This window comes from Rousettus aegyptiacus, unplaced genomic scaffold (genome assembly GCF_014176215.1).
Source record: "Rousettus aegyptiacus isolate mRouAeg1 unplaced genomic scaffold, mRouAeg1.p scaffold_m13_p_1, whole genome shotgun sequence".
In the NCBI taxonomy this organism is placed as follows: Eukaryota; Metazoa; Chordata; class Mammalia; order Chiroptera; family Pteropodidae; genus Rousettus; species Rousettus aegyptiacus.
In genome coordinates this window covers 66082182-66105143 of record NW_023416284.1, presented here as the reverse complement: position 1 = coordinate 66105143, position 22962 = coordinate 66082182, and the positions used below count along the sequence as shown (strand labels likewise).

Genomic DNA, 22962 nt, shown 5'->3' with positions numbered 1-22962 from the left:
CTATTGCCATTATTATATTGGAGGAGGAGGAAGTCAAGCATTTAATGTAGACAGATTGATCCCTGGTGTAAACGGGGAAACACCGCCCAAGCTTACCATTCTTGTTTTGTTTGGTTTTATTTTGCTCTTGCAAACATACTCCTTCTTTTCCCTTAGTGCCTGGGGGATGGGGAAATGAACTGTCCTCTGACTGAAGAGGTGGAGTGGAGCCTTTGTTTTAAGACCACAGTTCTGATTACCTCTGACAGGGCTGAAATTTGATTCCCGCAGAGCTTACTCGCACCTTATCTGCTTCCACCAATGATGATTACGGCAGGAATGCAGCAGAAGTCGTCACTTTGATTCAGTTTGCATACTGCTGAGTATGATAACAAAAATCAAAGTCTTTTATTTATTTATTTATTTTTGAAATTAGGTCCAGGAGGAGGTCTCGCTTCCATCTTTTTTTTGTATTGGTCAACACGGCAAGTTTTCTTCTCAAGGCAAAATCTTAAGGTTCCTGGCTGAGATTCTCATAGTTCAGGAATAATCACATTTAATAAAATCTGCCTGAGAAAAAGACCCATGTAACCTGAGCCATGGCAATGACTCTGTGGTATTTGGATTCATGTCTGTAAAAATATTTGGACACCAGATGGTGAATCATTATGCACATTCATCCCAAACCAAGTTAAAAAAAAAAAAAATTCACACACACGAAACATAGTGGGGGGGGGGCGGAATCATCAGTTCTCCCCCTCCCCACCCCAGAAAAGTTGCATGAGTAATAATAAAAGCAACAGCTAAAACAATAAAATTACTGTGTCGAATTCTTAATGTGTTGTCAGAAATAAAGACTTCAGCAGTGCTGAAAAAATTTTCTAACTCTGAATAACGCATACCTTAAGTACAACTCATTTTGACAGCCTACCAAGAGTACATATTTTTTAAAAAACAAAATCACGCTGCTCGTGGAGAATGCTATATGAGGTGACCCATCTCCTACATAGGACTGGTTTGGGAAAGAGCCAAATCAAACACTGAGCCAATAGCCTAGGGCCCAGCCATTAATCCAAAATGACTTTTTCTCTGCAGGTTGTTTTTGTTTTTAACAGTCACTTCCCAACTATCTAGTGGGGAGGTACAGGATGAATAAACCAAAACAGGATAATAGAAAACTAAATTTATATTTAACTGTGGAATGTATGATATGTTTGTGGGAAGATTGTTATTTATGTCACATGGTGGTCACGCTCCATGAAGCTTTGACTGTCCATTTGTTATTTGTATGTTAAAGCAAATGGGAACTGTTTTCTGAAGAAAATCTGGTTCTTGACCATGGAAACACCTTGGTCTGCCTCCTTACAGAGGTAGGTCCATGCAGGCACCTGGCCGGTTAGGAATCCTCGTTTCCACAAACAGAGGCCAAGCTCTTAGGTGTGTAGACCTGCAGAAATAGAGTTTCAACATGTTAGGTCCCTGCCAGACGATGTATTCTTGATTTCTCTGCTGCTTGATTGGGGGAAAAATAATAATAAGTTTTGTGGAAGAATGCAGTTCCTTGTTTGTTTTAGATGCTTTAAACTTAATTTCTAAATCAAATCAGATAATTAAAAAACTTCATATTTGAACTACATCATTTTTTCCCTCAAAGAACTGAGTTTTTGAGGACTTGGCTTCACAGATGAGACCTAATTTAAGGCTCCGTGTCACTATAAGAAACAGCTTTTGGAAACTCACTTGCTTTAAATGTTATTCCTGGTATCAGTGCCCCTTTTGAGGGTGCATGGGAGAGAGGTCTTTCAAGTCTCAGATCTCCCGAGCCCTTGGTATGTAGTTTACAAAATACGTGAATGTTATGACTGGTCTGGTTCCTTCATTGCTCAGAGCCACATTTGTGATCCTTCTGCTCGAATCCCTAGGGTTAGAATTTCTGTGTAATGTCTTAATTTTAGCATCACTTTACTGTCATTTTCTCCTTGCTATGATTTATCTCTTTTGTTTCAATTATATTGCATGATTTTTATAAGTCACCAAAGATGCATTTTGAAATGAGGTAAGGAATAAATGGATACATTTATCCTTCTTATAGTATTCGAGGTACAGAGTAAACTGAAGAACTGCTGAACTGAGACTCGAGGAAGAAGAGGAAGCAAAATTCTCCGTTGTGTAAGGACTCTCCTGCTGAGAAAACCAAGACTCACAAGAAGTTAGGAAGGTACCGTCTGACCCCTCACTGGGTGGAAGAGGGTGCTGAAAGGGCCCATCTGGGCCCAGATCTGAATCCAAGACCTACTTCATCTGGGAGGAAGGGTTTCTCTGCTGAAACAGTGAAGAGGGGAGGGAATTCATTCCTCATAACGCAATTTAATGTGTCATACTTCTTTTTTATCTTGTTTATTGATGATGATGATGATGTTGATGATGATACTTAAGTTTAAGCAAGCCACAACTTGATCCTTGTATCTATTGAAATAATGATATATGATATTCATATCTATATGATAATGAAGCTTATTTATGAAGAGAACGTCTATCAAATATGTTCAACGATGTGCCTGGCACTGAGGATAAATGAACAAACCAGGATCCCTGTTCTCAATGAGATTATCGCTTTTTGGCTCTTTTTGTTTGTTTATTTATGCACGCATCGTTCATTTTCGGAAGGGAGGGCTTTAAGAATAATTATGGGAGGGTACCTAAGTTATAATAGATTGAGTGGGTAAAGCAAGGCCACCTGAGGAAGTGGCATTTAGATTGAGACCTGAAGGATGAGGAGTTTGTCCAGGGACCAAGGACGAAAAAGGAGAATGTTGAGCTGATGGAACAGTTTGAGCGAAGCCTGAGGTGAGAAAAAGATGGCCAGGGTGGCTGGAGAGCAGTGAGGGAGGGCTAGTGTGGATGAGATGAGGTCAAAAGGTACCAGGTGAGATCATCCCTAGGAAGGCATTTCCTCTTCTCCCAGAAGAGACTCCAGGAAGACATGTGGCCCACACCCTTCACCTTCTCCAAGTCTTCACTGCAGTCACCTTCTCAACTGGGCTTACACGGGCATTCCCATCTAAAGTATAACAACCCTCGTGCTCCAGTTAGTTTCCTTTGTATCTCTCACCTAACATAGTATAATACATTATTTGTTTGTTTGTTTGTTTGTTTGTTTGTTTATTATGTTTCTTGTTTGTCTTCCCCTTATTCCCTTCCATTAGCTTCAGGAAGGCAGGAATTCATGTCTGATTTATCTGCTGATGTGTCCACAACATCTAGAACAGGGCCTAGCAGGTGGCGGGTACCCAGTCGATCACTGTTGAATGGAATTAAATTGAAAGGCAATGAACATTTTAATCAGGGATATGACCTTACCTCACTTGCATTTTGAAAGATGATTCCAGATGTTGAATGAAAGATACTTTACTACATTGCTCTGGACCAAAACTTGTCCAGGAAGATGTTAACCTTCTTTCCTTCTCTTTTTAAATCATCCAGGTAGAGAAAGAAACAATTTAGGCATTATGGAGGCTTTAGGTATATGATTGAGAGACATAGAAGGAAAACCAACCACCCTATCAAGTCAGGTCAAGTTGGAGAGGCACACACACTGCGTGCATGCCTACCAACAAAGCCCCAAATAACTGGGATACATTAAATAACAGGTTACAAAAGGTGTGTTTGTGTTTTGGTTTTCTTTGCTGGGGCTTGCTACTGCCCTGAGGAAGAAACTGTTTACTTTTTTTATATCAGATTTTTTTTTTCAGGTTTCACTCAAAAGCAAAGCAATTTGTATAGCTTAACTCTTTTTAAAGAAGTCTATTGAAAGAAATTGCCTCAGGATGGGGTGCTCATACTCCATTAAGAGGAGATTTATTGGTTACTTAGGCTTAGAAAGCCTACTCAAGTCTAATTCATTCATTCGATAACTATTGAACATTTTCTAGGTGCATGGTCTTGCTGGGGAGTTAAAGTTACAGTTCCTATGCAGTTTCTTTATAAAGTTTATCTTCTAATTGAGGAAATGACATATGTGCACAAGAAGTTAAATAAAGAGTCAACAACAGAAAGTATAGCCCAAGGCAGTTAGTGAGTAAGAGCTACACAGGTGGTGGAGAACAGAAGTGTTACAGAGTCACTCCCCAATGCCGGTCTAAGTGGTTTTCACTACTGAGTCATTCACACAGTAAAGAAAAATTTTGAGCTTATGCCTTTTATATTTTTTGAGTGATGAAAGTCTTTTCTTTAAAAAGATAATTGTAATGACATTTTTAAATTTTAAGTCCTTATTTTGGCAGAACAAAAAGTTAACAATCCTATATTAGGCTTATTATTATTTTAAAAAGTCTTACTGGTCCATTAAATCCCCCCAACTGGAAACTACTGCTATTATGGCAAGCAGGGTTTCAGCAAAGAGGATAGTCGGAGGTGTGGGGGGGGGGCGGTTTCATTAACAAAGTATGATTTTGATGGTCAGACTGGATGCAGATGGACATCCTATATTAAGTCTCAGCATATCTTTGTCGAGTTAAATTTAACCGTACTCTGTGGAGGTGATGTGAACAAAGCTGCGAGGTGACAATAGGAATGGCCTGCTTGGAGTTTCCTCCCTCTGTGTGTATAGGTGATTATTGGAAATAAATTCAAAGCCCAAAATTGGGGCAGATTATGGAGAACCTTGAATGTTCGAGTAAGGAGATAAACTTTAGAGAAACGGGCAACATTTTAATGGAAAGTTTTAAAGTGGGACAGTAACATGAAGAAATATTATTTTTAAAAAAGATTAATCTTAAATGTAAAGTATGGACTTTGATGATAATGATGTGTCACCATAGTTCATCAGTTGTAACAAATGTACCCTTCTGGTGTGGGGTCTCCATAGTGGAGAAGGCCATGCCTATGTAGGAGTAGGAAGTATAAAGGGACTTTCTGTATTATATGCTCAATTTTTCTGTGAACCTAAAATATTCTAGAAAATAAAGTCTATTAAAAAAACAAAAAGATTAATCTGGCAGCTGAATGCAAAATGGATAGGCGTGGGGAAGATCCTGTTTTGAGAGTTCTGAAGCAAACATAGTTTTGGGAGTCTTCTTTAAGAAAAGGAATATAGTCACAAATACAAAATTAGGTAGAAGCACTTAAAAGCAGTCTGTTGATGCTAGCAAGGCGTCCTAGAGTTGAGGACTTATTACTAAATGATAAATCCACTTCTGGGAGAGAGTGACTCTAAAGGTAGAGAACCCAGTCAGGAAGTGGTTATAATATCCCAGGCGCTAGAAGAGAAGGGCTGAGAACAATGTATCAGCAAAGAAATGGAAAGTGGGGAACTCTAGGCATTAACAGGAAGGCAAACCCACGGCGCTTGATCACCGTTGTTGAGCCTTGAACAATGTGGGTGTTAGTGGCGTCGACTCCCAATGAAGTAGAAAACCTGGATATAACTTTTGACTCCCCCAAAACTTGACTACTAAGAGCCCACTGTTGAGTGGAACTCTTACCGATAACATAGTCAATTCACATGTATTTTGTATGTTATATGTATTATATACTACATTCTTAGAATAAAGTAAGCTAAAAAAAAAAGAAATGTTATTAAGAAAATCATAAGGAAGAGAAAATACATTTATAGTATTTATTGAAAAAAAATCTATGCTATTAGTGGATTCGTGTGGTTCAAATCTGTGTTGCTCAAGGGTCAACTGTATTTGGGATGAGAGGGAGGGAGAGACTAGCAGAGGTGGCCCTAGGTTTAGCAAGCTGGGTGGTAATTACACTGCAGTGAGAAATAGGGAAATCAGGACAGAAAACTTTCGTGGTGAATTTTCTCTGGGTAGCAGGAAGTCGGTCTGTAACATTTCCTTAAGTGCCAGTCCAGCACCAGGCCCAGCATCTTGCTGGAAGCCAGGAGAGTGAATGAGGTTTCTAAGCCAAAGAACCTGAGTCTGACAAGGCAGGGTCCTCAATAGGAGGATATTTTCAATTCTGTGACATTTTCAATTCCGTTGTCCCATGGGCCCTAAGAAATCTTAGAGGAATAGAAAATTGTATGATTTGCTCCAAGAATCTGAATAAAGACAGGAAGCAGTGGTTGCTGGTTACCTTTTCCGGGCGGCCCAGAGGATGTTTACAGGGAAGATTCCTTTCCGCCTTCTGAGCTGTAGAGCTTTTAGACTAGAAGTCCTAGGGGACAGGGCAGATTCAAATAATAGAGAACCAAACTGGGACCTGCCCAGAGATCAAGCACCACTTCACATCTCTCAAAAAGAAAGGACAAAAAGCTGAGGTGTCGGGGGCGATGCAGAGAATCTCCCTTAACATAGGGTTACATCTTTGTTCCTTTTGCTCCCCTCTTCGGCGTTGGCCTCTGTATTTTCCCCTCCTTCCTAAATTTCCTTTCATCTACTAAACAAGAGGTGGGGCTAGGAAGGGCCTGTATAATAAATGTTTTTCCTGATCATAAGTTGTTTAAAAAGACCAGCCGTCATCCTTGTTATTCAGTTACATCAGGTGAAATTATAGTTTTACAAAGCTCACACCTAATTTAATATGAGCTAGATTCACATTTTGCAAATGCTTGCATCTCACTGTGGTCAAGTTATCCAGTTTCCTCATCTGAGCAGTGGCAATCACAGTAGCACCTGCTCGCAAAGGTTGTTGTGAGGATTACAAGAGGCAACCATGGAAAGCTGTCTGCGCAGTCCTCGGGAAGGCAGTAAGTACAGCAGTGGATCCAGATTTTGTGGGACCTGAAAATTATACAACTTAGGGGGCTCTCTTTAATAAAAAGAAGACAAATCTTACTTTTGCAAGTTTATATGAATATGCGACTCTGTGATTACATTGCTAAGGCACCTCCCAGAGCCTGTGAAGTTCTTGTTAAAGTGAGAGGTCCTGAAGCTTAAGCTTCATCAGCTTCAAAATAAACTCACCTCTGAATAAATGTTCAAAATAGATGTTGTTATTTTTTTATTTGAAAATGTTTATGGAGCACCTACTACAAGCAAGTCCATGAGCTCCCACTAGGTGTTAGGAATTTTATGCTCTAGCTAAAGGGAAGGTCATTAAGTATCAAAGCAAACCAAATTCCTTATCTAAAGAATGTGCTTTGATTTGACAAAACAGCTCAAAGCTAATAAATGGCTGCAAAACACTTTCAGACCTCTTTAACAGAAACATTGCACCAATGGAATAGATGAACTATTTGCAGTTATTATTTTTAAATTTTTTTCCATTTAAAAAATTTATGGTGAGATACATGTAACTTAAAATTTGCTATCTTAGCCATTTTTAAGTGTACAATGCTGTGGCATTAAGAACATACCTGTTGTTTTACAATCATTGCCACGCCATGATCCATCTCTAGAACTCTTTTTGTCTTGCAAAACTGAAACTCTGTACCCATTAAATATTAATTGCCCATTTCTCTCTCCCCAGAGCCCCTGGCAACCACCATTCTCCCTTCTATCTCTACGATTTTGACTATAGAGTAGTCAAATATTCAAAGAGTACTTCATATAAGTGGAATTATATAGTGTTTGTCTTTTTGTAAATGGCTTTAGTTAGCATCATGTCCTCAAGGTTTATCCATGTTGTAGCATGTGCTAGAATTTCCTTCCTTTTTAAGGCCTAATAACATTCCATTGTATGTATGTGCCATTTGGCTTATTCATTCTTCTGTCAATGGGTACTTGGGCTGCTACTATGTTTTAGCTATTGTGAATAATGCTGCTGTAAACATGGATATAGAAGTGATCATTATTTTGATGTTGCTTTAGAACATTTGCATCCCCATGATCACTTATTAGAATGTACTTGGATTATTCCTCCCCTTTGCTTACATGTAAATTAAATAAAGTAAGCAAATGCCCATGAGCCAGTAATTAAACTTAAATTCTTCCACATGGTTGACCCCATCTCTCACTGCCAAAGGCAAGGACAATGGGTCAGTGGAACCCTGATCCAGGACTTAGGAGATCTGGGTTCTGGTGCCAGCAATGCAGTGAATGTTAGCTACTTTTGTGATATCGGGACAAATCCTTTCATTTTGTTGGACCCTAGTTTCTGCATCTGTCTTGTGAGTAATTCGAACTGGGATTTCCTTTCTTGGATCATCAGCTCAACTTGTGTTTTAGGAAAGTCCTCCTTCCCAAGCAAACTGAGACAATTGATCATCCTCTCTTCAGCAAGTACTCAAATCTGATACCAGATTTTTAAAAATGTTCTAGATTAAATGGCATAGGCTGTTTATCTCTCTCCCATCCCCCTGGGAAATATCAAAAGGAAATTCAGCAGCTGAGTCAGGCTGGGACAAAATTCCAAATGTGTAATTTTTAACAGGTCTTTTGGGAAAGGGTTGATTTTAGATCCTGTTAAGAAGTCATCCCTCACAAATGTCCTGGTTAGGGAGGTCTATAGGTTAACAATTAGATAAGAGCTGTTAAAACCTCAGCTGAGCAGCTTAAAATGTTTCCTACTTTTAATAAATTGCTGGGCTTCTCATGGAACCAACCATAAAGCAAGTAGGATTTTTTCCCCCTCGAAGTGCACACTTTTATGTCACAGGGAGAAAACAAAACAAAAACAACAAACAAACTAACAAACAAAATTAAACTAAGGTGTGTTCCTTGTCTAATCTGCAACTCAAAGGAAAGCTCAGCCCGGTGTATGTTGAAACCCCTCTGTCTTACATAGGAATGTGCGGACGTGCCTGCCTGAAACCCCAAATGATCCCCCTTTACTGAGGAAGATGATTCAGCCAGATTCCAATTACTATCAGCAAACAGGCAGGGGTGGTGTGAATAAAGATTCAAGGATTCATTTCACTCCTAACTTTAGGAGTGAAATGGAGCCCTGGTTGTTTTGGGCAAAGGAATCATTTCAGTTCAATTCTGTCAGCTGCATATTTTTTAATTATTTTCAAATTTATTCCTAGGTCTATGGACAATTACAGTGCATTATTGATTTGGTTGGGTCTTGAAGTAAAGCCTAAAAGGCAATCTTGCACCTACTGGTATAACCTTCTCCTTACAAGTACATAAAAATAAAAAAACAAGTCCAATATCAATTATTATTCCCTATGGACAATGGTTGAGTGACCCTTTTTTTTTTTAATGGTCTGCCAAGATATAACTGTTTTTAGATCGTTATAGTTTATAAAAGCTTTCCACACATACATCATACAAACTTCATACATGAAGATGCAAGACATTATGATCTCCATTTTATAAATGCAGAACTGGAATCCCAGAGAAGTTAGGAGACTTACACACAAAACTGGTAAGTGGCAGAGCTGGGCTCGAAGCTAAATATTCTGAAGAAAAATCAAGACCTTTCATTAAAATGCAAAGCAAAACATGTTTTGCTTTTTAAAAATTCCTTCTGGCCTTTTTGCTAATCTTTCTCACACTATTGATATAATCTAAAGATACTGATTAACTGAAGTTTAGGGAGAGTGTTAAGAGGATGGTCAAAAACAGTGTTAGGTAACACCTACATGTAAGGTCCAGCAGGAGGAAAAGAAGCCAGTGAAGGGGTGCACGTGATGGTCAGAAAAGGGGTGGTGGACACAGTCAGCTCAGTGCTACCTCCTAAGCAGAAAGAAGGGAGAGGAAACTTCATCCATAAAGATAATAACTGACAAGGCCCCCTGGGTTTGGTGTTCAGGGAGATACCAATGACCCCAGGGAGTATAATTTCACAGAATCATGGTCTTGGGTTCAGTTAACACCCAGCAAACTCTCCAGATGTTCCCTCACTGCTTGCCCACTTCAGCGACACTTCAGCAGTTCTGAGGCAGCTGTTCATTACACTTTTGAATAACTTTGGCTCCTTAGGAATTCATTATTAGACAGACTGCCTACTGCATATTAGGCACTGTTTTAAGTGTAAGGATTAAGAGCAGTAAAGAAAATGTTCAAATGCTCTGCCCTCATAAACTTACCTTCTAGTGGGGAGATACACTTTAAAAAACAAAAAGGGTAATATCAGGTGGTAAGAAGGGCTATGAAGAAAAATTAAGCTTGGGGTGATTGTCGGCGGGGGTGGGGGGCGGGGAAAGAGGATCGTATCTTATGTTAGTCGGAACAGGTGTCGGGGAGGAAGTTTCCCTCTTGATAGTTGTGAATTGAAAAGTCTTGGACCATGAGAGGCTGCCTGATCCCATGCCTGGGATTTGGACTTTCCTTCAGCCCTGAAACAAGCACCGGAGAGGTGATAGAGAATGAGATATTTGAGGGTATAAATAAGGAATTGATCACTATGTTGGCCTATGAAATTGGAGCTAGCCAGGGAGGGAAGGAAGTGTGATAGTAAAAAGGAGGTAGGACTAATCAATTGGAGGTCCAAGTAAGGAAAAGAACGGCTGGCTTTGAGCTTTTAGAGGAACTGTGCTAGAAAGATCATAGCTCTTCACATATTTGAAAATCACTATTATGGTTCTCTTAAGTCTGTTTGCTAGGCTTAAACATACCTAGTTCCTTCACTGGTCCTCACATGAAAATGTTTCATGTTTATTTATAAACGGCCTGATTGCTTTCTACTGAGGATGCTCCAGCTTGTTCTTTTGAAGGGGTGGCACTTGGAGACCACTACAAGGTTTCATCCAGCAGAAGTAGGCAGGGACCATCTCCCCTGATCTTAGACAGCACAGCCTCCCTCAGCTGGTACAGAAAGCCATGGACCCATTTCTCTCTCCCTGCTCAGTCACCTTGAACTCTCTGGCTACTACAACCCTGTGTCTTTTTTGTTCAAGGACTGCTGCAGGAGGAGGGCTCTGCCACCCTTTATCTGGGCAATTAGTTTTTTCGTTTTGTTTTATTTTACCACATGTGTCTATGTCCCCCATTTAAATAGCAAGGGTTGAGGAGTGATTATTTGTGGGTCATTTCAACTCTTATTAAATTCTTGCTTAATGACATTTTTTACCTGTTTTTTCACCATTTAGTATTAGTCTCAGAAGTTTTTGGTACTAAGGGGAGGGAACTGTATAATTTATAGCTATTTATTCAGTGACCACGAATGTTTATTGAGAGCCCTCTAAAAGGTCGGTACTGGGATACAGCAGTAGACAAACAGGACATGGAGTGTGCAACACGGGATCAGAAAAAGATTCTTTTGGTTTGTCTTTTTGGACAAGGGAGATCTCAACTTACCTAGAGACCTGAACTAATGTGGTAATTTCTTTTCTCTCTTCTAGTTATAACAGAGGAATTAACTCTTATCCCTTTCAAAGCCAGTCTCTTTATTTCTACTTTGGGACTCATCACCTTTCACCTATTCTCCCTCTCTCCTAAAACATTCATCTTTTCCATCTACTAGGTGATTCTTTTCAGCACATGCATCTGTTCAAATATTTCTTACTTTCAAATCCTTTCCTTGATTCCTCTTCCCAGCTACTGCTCTATTCCTTTATATTTCTTCACAACAAAATTCCTTGGAAAAAAATAATCTATGCCTGGTATATCTGAAGCTGGAAAAAGTGTGGACATGTTTGGAACAGCTGTGAGTGTCATGGTAGAGAGCTGATAAGCGAGAAAAAGCATTTTCCAGAGCGTAGGCTCCGAGATCAAAGCCCTCTGCAAATATTGTGATAGGAGGCAGCTGTGTTACAGCAAAGCAGGCCCTGATCTCCCCTTATGGGACCTTTACTCAATCCTGCTTTTACCATTCTCTAGCCTATGTGACCCTGATCAACTTACATAACTTCTTTGAGCCTCAGTTTCCTCATCTATCAAATGGAAGTAGTGATATCTCTTTCATAAGTTTGTTATCTCATAACATGACAATGAAATAGGATAACTGAAAGTGAAATAAATGTTGGAAAATATCCTTTTATAGTAATACTTCTCCACTTCATTTAAGAGAAAAGGGGGTGGGTTAACCCAGTCTGCATCAGAATTCCTCCCAAATCAAAGCCTGAGCCAAAGGTTTGCATGCATGACCCCCCTGTTGTCCATATGGATCCTGGGGAGTAGGTCGGAGAAAAAGGAAGAGTGAAATAGGTAGTGAGGGAAGGCAAGTGCAAAGATGTGTTACTAAGTTGGTTAAAATTGCTGGTGATTTGGTGCTTGATTTCATGTGACCTTCTGAGAAGCCTTGTGAAATGAATCTCAGAACTCTCCCTTGAGGGGATAAAACAGGGAAACATTTATCCCCAAATTCTTATCTTTATTGATCAAAAGTGGACCATAGGCATTGACTCCCCCTCTCTTCAGGGTTGCACACACCTGAGTGACAACTAGACCCCAGTGAGGAAGTGAAAGGTAAAAGATTCAGGATAAGGAACGGCCAGGTTGGATTGGACCTTTGAAATTTACTCAAAATGGGTTCCTGCAGCAGTGGCTAGAGTAAGAGATGGTATCAGGAGATTTGAAATGGTGCACAAGATACAACCCTATGTGAGAAAAATGAAAAAAAAAAAAGTGGTGGTAAGACTTGGTTTCCAGATTTACAGCAAGTATTACACACCATCTCTTTGCAGAAAAAGAAGGTAGATCTTAAAAGTTAGTTTTCATCCTATTTTTTTTTTCAGACACTAAGTGTTTCTGTGGAATAAAGAAATATAGTCTGCAAATGTCCCATTGGCTTTTGTACCAAATTATAATTAGAGATAGCATGACCTAATTGGAAGAGACTTGGACCAAGAATTTGGGCAAACTGCTTAATTTCTCTGGTGAAGCAGGGGCAGAGATTGTGGGGTAAATTGGTACTATAACTCCTGCTCCTACTCCTACTCCTACTATCTTTCCTCCCTACATTCTAGTGAAGGTGTTTTTTTGGGTGGGGGGGGTGGAGAGAAATGTTGGGTAGGAAGGGAAATTCATCAAATAATCTATGTGAAAATATTTTGTAAACTAGGAAGGATTGTTATCATTTGGCTATTATTAAGCATTGATTACCAAAGTCTAGTTTTCTAAAATGTTCTATCATAATAAAAATAATTCAAGTTCAATCAAGGCAAACCAATAAACCTAGAACACATACTTTGTTCCAGGGCCTCTACAATCCACTAAGGATTCAAAGGTGCATAAAGAGGAATGATTTAAAGAGTAATGTTTATTCTTGCATACTATTATTATAGGAAGAAAAGATAGCAGCATCATTGCTTTGCTAGATGGAACTGTTCAGAAACAATTGTCTTGCAGATGTTGAAAATATGTATATGTTGCCTAGCAGTCAAAACAATTGAAATAATTAGACAATTTATTGCATCTTTCTCTAATTCCCCAAATCAAGCACTTGTTCAATGGGGGGCAAAGCCTGCCAATTCTCCTTAATGTGCTTTTACCTAGGAAGTTATTTGAAATTACACTCCAAATTCAGGAGCACTTTTCCCTTCAAACTGATTGTAAAACAATTAAATACACATGTATAAGATTCCATGGCAGCAAGAACTAATGAATATGATCATGACTTACTCTTTAAGTCATTTTTCTTGCTCTTTTATTCATTAACTTGATAATTGTTTGTTAAGCACCAATTGTATGTCAGGCACTGTATTGAGAGCTGGGTGGGTATAGAGAAGGGAACAACACAGATTATTGTTACGGTCCTCATTAAAATGGTTGAGATTGCCTAAGGAGGAAGTAGAGAGTGAAGAGGGAAGAGAACTCAGGAGCAGCCCCAAGACTCCAGTATTTAAGAGTCGGAAGGCCCACAAAAGAGAAGCCATCAAGAGATTCTGAGAAGGAGTAAGCAGAGAGGCAGAAGGAAAACCAGGAGAGAGTGCGTTCTCGTAGAAGCTCAGAGAAGAGAGTGCATGAGGAAGGAGGGAGTAGCCCACCCTTAACGTAGAGTATTGTGAGACATTAGATACAGTGAGAGGCTGCAAAAGATTTCTCCACATGGATGTTTTGATGACCATAATAATGGAGCTGTGATAGAAGATGGGGCAGAACCAGAGTGGAGTCAGTTGAGAAGTAGCTGGGAAGTGCATTGGTAGAATCTTCAAATGTAGACCACTCCCTTCACAAACCTGAGTCAAGAAGACAAGAACTGGATGGATGGATAGACACGTGAAGCCCAGGGATAACTTTCAGAGATGAAAGGTACTAGAGCTTGTTTGGAAGCTGATGAAAAGAATTCATGGTGGCAAAATTACTTAAATCATTTTTTTAAAAAAATGCAATTCCCAGTAAGAAATATTTTTCACTGTGATTCTATACACATACGGTTGAAACAAATGTTTCAGAAAATGATAGTTTAAGGAAGCAATGTTTGCCTTTGCAATGTGCAATGAAATCTGATAATTTCTATTTTATTTCATTTTTAATTAAATTATGAAAGTGAACTAGATTACTTGTTCACTGTAAGATACTCAAACAAAGCAGAAGTAAGTACGGTAAGAGCTAAAATTCCTCCTTCATACCTACCATCTTTCCAAATCTCATTTACCAAATCAAAGGAGTATTGGGAATTAAGAATTTGATGTGTATCTTTTTAAAGCATTTTTTATGCATTTACATATATATGTACACACACAGTTGTAAAAGGGTCTGTAGCTTTTTATTGTATGAATGTGGTAGGATTTATTTAAAACATTCTTATATTGTAAGACAGTGAGATTGTTTCTAATTTTTAACTCTTTTAAACTCTGCTACAGTGAACATTTGTGTAATTCGTGAATATTTTAAAGGAAAAGAATCTTGGAAATGAATACACAGGAATATTTTGATATATATTACCAGACTTACTTCCTTAAAGACTAAGTCAATATGTATGCCAAATGACAGTTATTCTTGTCAAATTTTTTTGCTGTTTATTTCTTGGTTTTAAGCCTTGCTTTGTAAAGCCTTTCCTCTCTCTCATATTTCCATTTACAAAATTTTACGATTTTGTTTTGTATTTAACATATCGCTTTTAAAATTTATCCAATTTTTTTTTTAATTGGTGAGAAGAAGACATAAAACTTATGAGATTGTCCTATAGATGAGGAGGCAATCAAAAATACATAATAGCATCTATCTGCAGTTTGGGTGATTTTTTTCATCAATGTCATCAAATGCTTAGGAGCAGGTATGAAGAATGGTTTGGTTGGGCTCACTCTGGGATTGGGTGTGGCTAAGACGAGCATAACAGAGGAACAGAGGAGAAAACACTGAAAACATTTTTATTTCTTTGATTTCCTTTCAGTAAACATAGAATAGAAATAACTGTGTTTCCTATTCATCAAATAGAAATATTTGTGAATAAAAAGAAGTCCAACTTTTTTGTTGTGTTGTTGTTTTAAACATCTTAATAAAATAAAAATGTTAACTTGTGGAGAAGAAAGCTAAATTACAACTGATGTTTATATTATATAAACTATGTATCTACATCTATACCTATATCTATATATGTTATGTTTTATTTGAGATCCTTGTGACAGGAGAGCACTTTTGGTGTAAACTCCTATTCTTTGATTGCGTATGTATTTCTCTAACATTTTCTTTGGTACTAAGCATCCTCAAATATGTTCCCAGGGGGATATGGAAATGTTGGTACATATTCATTTGTCAGTTTAGGGATTTGTTAGAGTGTGGGAAAATTCTGAGGTTATTTTCAGGTTATGACATCTGAATATTTCTTTACAGGTCCAAAGAACAGTTTATTTTATACAACTGTAAGGATACCATGGTCTTGACTTTCACTGTGAGGAGAAATTGCTGTTATCTTTGAAGAAATATCATTCAAAATAAAATCCTGAGTTAGAAAATTAAAGACCTAAAATCCAAATGAAAAGTGAAAGTCTACTGCTTCAAATTGCTTGTTGGCTTATATTTCCCTTTACTTAGACAATCAAAGTTAAAGCACTATTCAAGACAGCGGTCCTCAGGGTTATAACCATGGGTGTGACAGTGGACATGCTGGATATGACCATCAATATCATAAACTAACCTTTTAATATTTTTCCTCTCTGTGAGCCCAAGCTTCAGCAGGGGAATTCTTGGTTCATTCCTGGGAAAAAATAACTCAGAGTCTCTCCTCTGGGGCTTCCCAGACTCTTGGAATGCTCCCCATTCCCACCACAGCTCTCTCAGCCTGACTGCCTCGTAGGTGAGAAAACACCCAAAGAAACTGTAGTAATCTCAATGACACCCAGGGCTCAGCTTCAGCAGGGAAGAGGACATGATGCCCTGTACATTAGTTAGGAAATGGCCTAATCCAAAGGCATCTGGTTGCCATTTTCATAGTTCTCATCGACCTTCAGAACATTCTCTATGTCTCCTTCAGTCATGGCAAACTGGACTTATGTGATTTTAAATGAGTAACAACTCATTCCAGTCTAGACTCTCACTAAACCAACATGTGGTCAAATGGGGTGACTGCATTTTTTAATAGCTGCCCACAACCTCATACTCAACTGATCTGCTTATGTATCTCGTATATGATCAACCACAATTTATTCCCTGAAGTTTGAGGAAAGACTGTTGAAATAAACATGAATATCATTGTATTTGTGGCACATACCATCAGTTAGAAAATTCATATTCCAGATTCTGACTCCTCTTGATACTCACTATCCCCAAACGATCATAAACCCAATCAATTTTACCTAAAATATGTTTCTTACATCCATCTACTCCTATCCATTGGTGCTGCCAAAAGTTCTTGTTTCAAGTCTTGTTTCAAGTCTTCATCAATGCTCACCCGGTCCATTATAAAACCCAATTAACTCATTTCTCTCACCTTTTGAAAATGTACATCTACTCATAGTACTTCTCTCCTTAATGATTTTCTGCAGTTTAACTGTCCGAATGGTCAACCTAAAGTCCTTCGAGTTCTCGTTCGTACTTGTTTCCTGCCTCACCTTCTGTCATTCTCTCGTTCGTGCTCAATGCTGTCACCACACAGAATTGCCTGCACTTCCAATGCTGTTCCCTTTGCCTGGGTGAAATTTAAAATATTCGAAGAATAGGAACCCACCAATCAGAATGAACCCTATGACCACTCAGAACTACACAATTAGGGCATTCTGCCGAATATCAGTTCTGGCTGCTCTTTCCAGCACCTTGACCTTGATTCTCTTCTTGGGGGACTTACACGGATCTTTCATGAGGTCCACAGAAGACTAACCTTTCAGCAGGGGCTGGAGTTAAGGGACAGTGTCATTTAGAAAGGCTTGTGGACTTGAAGACATCATGATTAACATTTCCGGTACCTGTGCAGAAGCTGAAGTATTTGCACAGCAGGCACTGTTTGTAGGACCTCAAATGACCTTTTATATTTTTTGAGATGTTCTCAAAAAAACCACTGCCTCGTCTCTGGTTGCTTCTTAAATAGTTTTGACTGCTTCTGTTTCTCAGAATTTAATCAGCAAGAGACATCTACCTCTCACACAGGCCCACCAGCAGATCAGTTCTTTTAAACCAGGCTCAATCTTTTTATTTCTATTCTGACTAGGAAACATTATGTCCTGAACTGACCTAAAAGTACAAGGAAAAGTTCCAGTGTCTTCTCTAACAGGAAAGAAAATAATACATGCTTTTCCTTAATTCAAGTAATGGTTATGTGAACTAGTCATCTTTAATCGTATTTCCTGCATCAGCATCATTAAAAAATTATTATCAAGTTGCTGCTCAGTGCAAAACACTAAACTGACATTGAGAAATTTAAAGACATAGTCAACACAATCCTTGCTGTCTGTGAGCTGAGAGCCTGCTGTGGAGATAAGACATGAACAACTGAAGTAATAACTTTTACCAAAGCAGTACATTGTGTGTTGCTATCAGATAATAAACACTATGGTAAGTAAGGGACCGTGTCTCTCTTTCAGTAGGTGAGGTTTTCTGGAGGAGCTGGGTCTTGAGCTAAGCACTGAAAAGTGCGTAGTTTCAACATTGTCTTAGTGGGAGAATTAGTATATGCTATGGACATAGATGACACAGGGCCTTGACCTTGAGATGAGGAAGAAAAGTAATTAAGTTCAGACTGCAAAGAGAATTGTCCCAGGAGGACGCATTTAGACTTTAGACCTCTTAAAGTTTTGTTAAGAGGAGGTGACATAACCAAAGCAGCATTTTAAAATATTAATTAAGCAATAGTAGCTAGCAAGCAGTGTGCTGGAAAGAAACACGGAATAACAGGAAATAGCAGGGGATCAGGGGTCAAGTATTGGTTTTGAGTCTGGCTCTGCCACTTTCTAGCTGGTGGGCTTAGACTAGACACTTAACTTCCAAGTCTCTATTTAATCAGAGATAAAAATAGAAATAACACTTTGTCCTAAAAGTCATTATTAGAATAATAATGATTAATAGTAATTCCTGTTGTCTCATTTAATCCTTACATCAATGTTTTATTGTGATAAAATATACAAAACATAAAATTTACCATTTCACAAATTATTAAGTATACAGTTTGGTGGTGGTAAGTGCATTCATGTGGTTGTGCACTCATCACCACCACCCGTCTTCAGAACTTTTTTTCATCTTTCCAAAGTTAAACTCCAAATCCATTAAGAAATAATGCCCATTCCCAGCCCCCGGCCCTAGGCAACCACACATCTACTTTTTGTCTCTATGAATTTAACTGCTCTAGGTTCTTCCTATAAGTGGAATCATACAGTATGTATCTTTTTGTGTCTGGCTTATTTCACTTAGCACAACGTCTTCAAGTTTCATACATGTTGTAGCATGTCCCAGAATTCCTTTTTTTTTAAGGCTGAACAATATTTCATTGAATGTCTTGCATCACTGTTTCATCACAAGAAAATTAGATTTAGGTTAACTTGTCCAAAGTAAAACAGCTAATACAAGAAAGAGGAAGGATTTGGACCGAAGCATCCAATTCCCTAGCACATTCTCACTTCCCTCATATGCCCTGCTTAGTGTAGGTACCGGGCCTGCCACAGCACCGGGCGTGGGGTGGCTAGTGCAGGTGATGTTCTATTGTTCTTAATTGTCTAGCACAACTTCCTCAGCTCTTCCTGGTAACACAATTCCTCTTTTCTTTCAGGAACTGCTTCTGTGTTTGTATCCCCGCCCCCGAAACAAGGGCCACAAGGGTGAGCACGTTACCCAGGTCAGGCCAATCAGAGCCTTGTCCCCCTCCCCCACAACAGGGGCTGATTTAGGAGCGGTCACATGGGTGCAATGGGAGTTTCCTCTGGTGCGATGAGGAGGTTGTGAGCCACAGGTCATAGCTGTTGCCCATTTTAAGATAAGCGGGGAGATGGCAAGAAGCGGAGGCCTGAGCAATCAATCACCTAACTCCTGGGTTTAGACAAGTCTAAAGCCAACCATGCCCCATAACTTTCCAGGTAGATGATCCAATACATTCCTGGTTTTTGCTTTTAAGCTAATTAGAGTTGAAATTCAGTAATTCGAATTAAAATTCTGTAATTTGAAAGAAACCTGACTAATACACAGGATCAAATGGCCCTCATGGGATTGGAAATGGAGAAACCAACAAGAAACATTGTGAAGCTGTGTGATGTGAAGAAAGGGGAAAAGCTATAAGTCCTTCTGAGGTTTGTGTACCTGATGACGAGGAATAATTCTATTACTGAAAAAGTGGAAGAAGTTGTTTGTTGGGATACAGAAGAGAGAATCACTGGTATTCCTAGGAGGCCTGAGTACTCTCCGCCTTGCAAAGATAAAATACACATTACTACTGATTGCTAATCACTTCGTCTTCTTCCAGAATCTCAGACTCATGAAGTGTCCAAAGCCAACTGGGATAGGGCTTTTGGACTCTGACCTTTGTCCTCATCCCACTCAGAAAGAAAAGTAATTAATTTCAGTAACGTCGTATGAATTCTCCTTGCAAATATAATGTATTTACTAATCTCATTGATTCATTCATGTAACACATACTTGCTGAATGCTTACTATACGTCAAGGACTATGCTAAGTGCTGAGGATACAATGGTGAGGAAATAAACATGGTCCCCTCTCTTTAAAGACTGTATGATCTGGTGGAGAAAACAAACATAGGATGGATTATTATACAAATGAGTATGATTAGAAATTGTGTTAAGCGTTATAAAGAAAATGGAGTTCCATAAGAGGTATATTGAAGGGATCTAATTCAGATGGAGGCTAGTGAGGGCATTAAAGGATAGCTCTCTGGGGAAATAACATATAAGCTAAGGCCAACTCAGGATGAGTGATCAACACTGAAATGGAAAGGAAAGGTGGAAACCAGAGGAGTTTGTCTCACCCACCCAGAAGAAACAAGTGATTCACTAGTTAGGAATGTGAGGCAGGGAGGGTTGAAACTGGTCTCTTTGAAGTAGAGCTACATAAGGCCCTTAGAGCAAAGACTGGCAAATAAATGAGGTATTATAAGGGCCCTACCATCTTTTGCCTAGTCACCTCCCAGTGACTCTGCTAATTCATTTATTCATTTATTTACTCATTCAAGAAATATTTATGGAATACCCAGAATTAGGGGCATTATGCCCAATGATGAGAATTCAGGAAAAGGAAGAAAAGCTCTAGTCTAGTTCTCAGTAGGAGGGCAGAAGCACAGTTGGGTTCTTCTTTATATGGCTCAAAGAGAGAACCAGGTCTTTCCTGTAGGGAATCCATTAGGCACAAACATATGTGTATATTTGCTAAGCTTTCTTTCTCTATGCACTCACCCCTAGCAGACCAGTACACTTTTTTTTCCCTCAGAGATTTAAATCTAATCCTTCCAGCAGAAGTAAAGCTCCTTTACCCACATTAAGCTAAGAAAGAGATCACGTGGGGCAACATGGCAGATTGACACCAAACACAGACTGGTTGCCCAGTTCTTCCAGATAAACATAAGGAAAGGTCATCCAAACACAGGAAGACAGCAGTCCCCTTCCTTTTTCCTTTACCCCCTCCCCTTCCTCCCTCTGGCTCCCTTATCCCCAGAGGGTGGACCCAGCCTTTCCCAAAGTTTATTCTGGGAGTTCCAGGCTCCCACAGTGGAACGTGCTGTGGACATGGGAATACAACAGCCTAGCCAACAGGGAAAACCAAAAATATAAACGAAGAGATTTAATAGATTCCTCTCTCTCCCAAAGTTGTGGCAGAAATGTCTGCTTTACTGCTTTTACTGTTTTTGCCATAAGTCAGCCCTTTCTGGGAGGCAGCCTCCTAAAGTGTATTGCATTTTTCAGCAAACACTTTGCACAGAAAGAAATTAAGCTCTTTCTTAGGATCTCAGTGCCGCTGACTCAATCCACTAAACAAATGAAATAAAATGTTAGGAAACAAAATCCAGAGAGCCTCACATCTCAAACTCTGGCAATGAGTTTCACAAGAGTACAAATGACACTAAAACTGCAAGAAAAAAATCTCAAAGGCTAAATTTCCTCTAAATTCACTATTGGGATTTTATGAAAAACCAGATACCCTGAGCCAATACATAGCAAGTCATTTTGTCTTTTACTGACATATTCTGATCAAAACACTGGCGAAAACATAATAAGTTTTGATTTTTATTCCCCACCGAGGAGAGAAAAGGTTAATACTACAGAATTGTGTACCTCAATTATTATAAACCAGTATTTGTGATGAAGTGTTCATTGCTAATTTCCAAACAGACAGTGTTTGAAAGCAAAGCATAATGGTGACCTTTCTCATTAGCTGTTGCTCAAACAAAGATATGTTCCAGCAATATCCGATGCTTCCTTCCTGCCAGGGCCTCCACCCAGTGCAATTTGAAATACTTGTGCTACATCCAAAATAGAGCTGAGGCTGTGGTGGAGCTTAGTTTCAGCAGCATTGTGTTTATGGTTTATTATTACTTTCTAAGGTTTTTCAGATTGAGTTTTGTTTGTTTTGTTTTCATGAATTTATTGTCGTGGGTTGGATTTGCAAGATTAAACATGTAAAATCATATAAATGAACTCATTATATACTTTTTTAATCTTTTACTTCTCCATCTTTCTATTTTTGTGGCAAACAGCATCGTAGGTTCTTGACCATAGGGACAGAGATTTATCCCACTGTTCCTTGGTGGATGTTTTTATGAATATATTGTAGGCAAAAAGTTAATAAGTAAGTAATTAAATAATAAATAAATGAAAACAGAAACAAAATTTTATATAAAACGCTATCAACACAAATCTAAGGAGAGATTGATTATAAGAAAGAAACAGAAAGAGATTGAGACACTGCTTTACTATAAGTAATTCTCATTTTTATCTTGATTGATACTCCTAAATTAGGTAATATAAGTTGAAAATGATCAAAGTCAAGGTGAGTTTTTCATGGAACAATAAATAATGAGGAATTTTTCTTCTGGTCAAAGTCCTGATGTTCAATCTTTATAGAAATGACCATAAACACTTAGTCCAACTGTAAATGATATAAACCATTTATATTTTCTACAGTGGACATAATTTTATAATAGAAAAAAATAAATACATGTTATTTTAAAGATATTTTTATTACTTTTTTGCTTATGTAGTATAAAGCTTTCTAAAGTATATGTACTTGAGTTAAAAATAGCTACACACTAATAAATTCTATGAAAGACCAAGAAAGTGAGGGACTCTCATTAACTTAAACCAGTCAGGAACTATACCTGCATCTAAGAGTAAAAACTGTCACTCTGCGATTTTGCTAAGAAAAATTGAACACTAGTAGGAAAGGGGAAGAGGAATGAACAGTGGAGAGGTAACTAATACTATCTACTTCAGTACTTCACAGAAGTTGTCATGAAGATTAAATAATATTGTGAATACCAGACAGTTTACATACTGCCTGGTGCACATAAGTGCTAAAAAAATGGGCTGAGACCCAAGAAATGTCATTCTCAGTCCTTCCAGAAAATTTAGTCTATGAACACTGTAACAGTCTCTCTTCCTAAAGGTCACGAGATGCCAGAAGGTGAGCTTGGAGCTGCCAAAAGCTGTTTTTCCATGTGAAGCCATATGGAGAAAGTCTGTTGCAAGAGAGAATAAAAAATAGAAATCTCTAAGAAACCTCAGAAGACGAAGAGAGTCCTGATAGTGTCTTCCAAATCCATGCATCCAGATATGTCTGAAGTCATCTCTTCCCTTGGAACTCCCAGTTATATGAGCCAATAAATTCTTTTATATTT

At 38.6% G+C, this 22962-nt stretch overlaps 1 protein-coding gene across 1 annotated transcript in view; it reads right to left on the bottom strand.

Moving 5' to 3' along the window:
• Positions 1–1192: 1192 nt before the first annotated feature.
• LOC118613662 overlaps positions 1193–22962 on the bottom strand; it is a 64395-nt gene continuing 42625 nt past the window's right edge. Inside the window, exon 3 of the transcript XR_004955633.1 lies at positions 1193–1426. The gene's annotated coding sequence lies outside the window, so the exon portion shown is untranslated. The remainder of the gene's footprint in view (positions 1427–22962) is intronic.